Here is a 4,190-nt window from a genome sequence, read left to right on the forward strand (position 1 = left end):
TCAGTGTACAGATCTCCTCCTGGGAGAGAGTGACTGAGAGACACCGGTTAGTGTACTGATCTCCCCCTGACAGAGAGGGACTGAGAGACACCGGTCAGTGTACAGATCTCCCCCTGAGAGAGAGGGACTGAGAGACACCGGTCAGTGTACAGATCTCCCCCTGAGAGAGAGGGGCTGAGAGACACAGGTCAGTGTACAGATCTCCCCCTGAGAGAGAGGGACTGAGAGACACCGGTCAGTGTACAGATCTCCCCCAGAGAGAGAGGATCTGAGAGACACCAATCAGTGTACAGATCTCCCCCTGAGAGAGAGGGACTGAGAGACACCGGTCAGTGTACAGATCTCCCCCTGAGAGAGAGGGACTGAGAGACACCGGTTAGTGTACAGATCTCCTCCTGGGAGAGAGGGACTGAGAGACACCGGTCAGTGTACTGATCTCCCCCTGAGAGAGAGAGACTGAGAGACACCGATCAGTGTACAGATCTCCCCTTGAGAGAGAGGGACTGAGAGACACCGGTCAGTGTACAGATCTCCCCCTGAGAGAGAGGGACTGAGAGACACCGGTCAGTGTACAGATCTCCTCCTGGGAGAGAGGGACTGAGAGACACCGGTCAGTGTACAGATCTCCCCCAGAGAGAGAGGATCTGAGAGACACCGAGCAGTGTACAGATCTCCCCGTGAGAGAGAGGGACTGAGAGAAACCGATCAGTGTACAGATCTCCCCCTGAGAGAGAGGGACTGAGAGACACCGGCCAGTGTACAGATCTACCCCTGAGAGAGAGGGACGGAGAGACACCGGTCAGTGTACAGATCTCCCCCTGAGAGAGGGGGACGGAGAGACAACAGTCAGTGTACAGATCTCTCTCTGAGTGAGAGGGACGGAGAGACAGCGGACAGTGTACAAATCTCCCCCTGAGACAGAGTGACTGAGAGACACAGGTCAGTTTACAGATCTCCCCCTGAGAGAGAGGGACTGAGAGACACCGGTCTGTCTACAGATCTCCCCCTGAGAATGAGGGACTGAGAGACACCGGTCAGTGTACAGATCTCCCCCAGAGAGAGAGAGATTGAGAGACACCGGTCAGTGTACAGATCTCCCCCTGAGAGAGAGGGACTGAGAGACACCGGTCAGTGTACAGATCTCCCCCTGACAGAGAGGGACTGAGAGACACTGATCACTGTACAGATCTCCCCGTGAGAGAGAGGGACTCAGAGACACCGGAGAGTGTACAGATCTCTCCCTGAGAGAGAGTGACTGAGAGACACCGATCAGTGTACAGATCTCCCCCTGAGAGCGAGGGACTGAGAGACACCGGTCAGTGGACTGATCTCCCACTGAGAGAGACGATCTGAGAGACACCGGTCAGTGTACAGATCTCCCCCTGAGAGAGAGGGACTGAGAGACACCGGTCAGTGTACAGATCTCCCCCTGAGTGAGAGGGACTGAGGGACACCGGTCAGTGTACAGATCTCCCCCTGAGAGAGAGGGACTGACAGACACCGGTCAGTGTACAGATCTCCCCCTGAGTGGGACTGGGAGACACTGATCAGTTTGCAGATCTCCCCCTGAGAGACAGGGACTGAGAGACACAGGTCAGTGTAGAGATCTCCCCCTGAGAGAGAGGAACTGAGAGACACCGGTCAGTGTACAGATCTCCCCCTGAGAGCAAGAGGGACTGGGAGAAACCGGTCAATGTACCGATCTCCCCCTGAGAGAGAGGATCTGAGAGACACCGGTCAGTGTACACATCTCCCCCTGAGAGAGAGGGACTGAGAGACACCGATCAGTGTACAGATTTCCCCCTGAGAGAGAGGGACTGAGAGACACCGGCCAGTGTACAGATCTGCCCCTGAGAGAGAGGGACGGAGAGACACCAGTGAGTGTACAGATCTGCCCCTGAGAGAGAGGGACGGAGAGACAACAGTCAGTGTACAGATCTCCCCCTGAGAGAGAGGGACTGAGAGATACCGGTCAATGTACAGATCTGCCCCTGAGAGAGAGGGACTGAGAGACACCGGTCAGTGTACAGATCTCCCCCTGAGTGAGAAGGACTGAGAGACACAGGTCAGTGAACAAATCTCCCCCTGAGAGAGAGGGACTCAGACACCGTTCAGTGTACAGATCTCCCCCTGAGAGAGAGGTACTGTGAGACACCGGTTAGTGTACAGATCTCCCCCTGAGAGAGAGGGACTGAGAGACACCGGTCAGTGTACAGATCTCCCCCTCAGAGAGAGGGACTGAGAGACACCGGTCACTGTACAGATCTCCCCCTGAGACAGAGGGACCGAGAGACACCGGTCAGTGTACAAAGCTCCCCCTGAGACAGAGAGACTGAGAGACACAGGTCAGTGTACAGATCTCTCCCTGAGAGAGAGGGACTGAGAGACACCGGTCAGTGTACAGATCTCCCCCTGAGAGAGAGGGTCTGAGAGACACCGGTCAGTGTACAAATCTCCCCCGGAGAGGGAGGGGAACTGGGAGAAAACGGTCAGTGTACAGATCTCCCGCTGAGAGAGAGGGACTGAGAGACACCGGTCACTGTACAGATATCCCCCTGAGACAGAGGGACCGAGAGACACCGGTCAGTGCACAAATCTCCCCCTGAGACAGAGAGACTGAGAGACACAGCTCAGTGTACAGATCTCTCCCTGAGAGAGAGGGACTGAGAGACACCGGTCAGTGTACAGATCTCCCCCTGAGAGAGAGGGACTGAGAGACACCGGTCAGTGTACATATCTCCCCCTGAGGGAGAGGGACTGAGAGACACCGGTCAGTGTATAGATCTCCCCCTGAGAGAGAGGGACTGAGAGACACCGGTCAGTGTACAGATCTCCCCCTGAGAGAGAGGGTCTGAGAGACACCGGTCAGTGTACAAATCTCCCCCGGAGAGGGAGGGGAACTGGGAGAAACCGGTCAGTGGACAGATCTCCCCCTGAGAGAGAGAGATTGAGAGACACCGGTCACTGTACAGATGTCCCCCTGAGTGAGAGGGACTGAGAGACACCGGTCAGCGTACAGATCTCCCCCTGAGAGAGAGGGACTGAGAGACACCGGTCAGTGTACAGATCTCCCCCTGAGAGAGAGGGACTCAGAGACCGTTCAGTGTACAGATCTCCTCCTGAGAGAGAGGGACTGAGAGACACCGGTCAGTGTACAGATCTTCCCTGAGAGAGAGGGACTGAGAGACACCGGTCAGTGTACAGATCTCCCCCTGAGAGAGAGGGGCTGAGAGACACAGGTCAGTGTACAGATCTCCTCCTGGGAGAGAGGGGCTGAGAGACACCGGTCAGTGTACTGATCTCCCCCTGAGAGAGGGAGACTGAGAGACACCGATCAGTGTACAGATTTCCCCCTGAGTGAGAGGGACTGAGAGACACCGGTCAGTGTACAGATCTCCCCCTGAGAGAGAGGGACTGAGAGACACCGGTCAGTGTACAGATCTCCTCCTGGGAGAGAGGGACTGAGAGACACCGGTCAGTGTACAGATCTCCCCCAGAGAGAGAGGATCTGAGAGACACCGAGCAGTGTACAGATCTCCCCGTGAGAGAGAGGGACTGAGAGACACCGATCAGTGTACAGATCTCCCCCTGAGAGAGAGGGACTGAGAGACACCGGCCAGTGTACAGATCTCCCCCTGAGAGAGAGGGACTGAGAGACACCGGCCAGTGTACAGATCTCCCCCTGAGAGAGAGGGACTGAGAGACACCGGTCAGTGTACAAATCTCCTCCTGGGAGAGAGGGACTGAGAGACACCGGTCAGTGTACAGATCTCCCCCTTAGAGAGAGGGACTAAGAGACACCGGTCAGTGTACAGATCTCCCCCTGAGAGAGAGGGACTGAGAGACACCGGTCACTGTACAGATCTCCCCCTGAGACAGAGGGACCGAGAGACACCGGTCAGTGTACAAATCTCCCCCTGAGACAGAGAGACTGAGAGACACAGGGCAGTGTACAGATCTCTCCCTGAGAGAGAGGGACTGAGAGACACCGGTCAGTGTACAGATCTCCCCCTGAGAGAGAGGGTCTGAGAGACACCGGTCAGTGTACAAATCTTCCCCGGAGAGGGAGCGGAACTGGGAGAAACCGGTCAGTGTACAGATCTCCCGCTGAGAGAGAGGATCTGAGAGACACCGATCAGTGTACAGATCTCCCCCTGAGAGTGAGGGACTGAGAGACACCGGTCAGTGTC

Source organism: Mobula birostris, chromosome 13, assembly GCF_030028105.1.
Source record: "Mobula birostris isolate sMobBir1 chromosome 13, sMobBir1.hap1, whole genome shotgun sequence".
In the NCBI taxonomy this organism is placed as follows: domain Eukaryota; kingdom Metazoa; phylum Chordata; class Chondrichthyes; order Myliobatiformes; family Myliobatidae; genus Mobula; species Mobula birostris.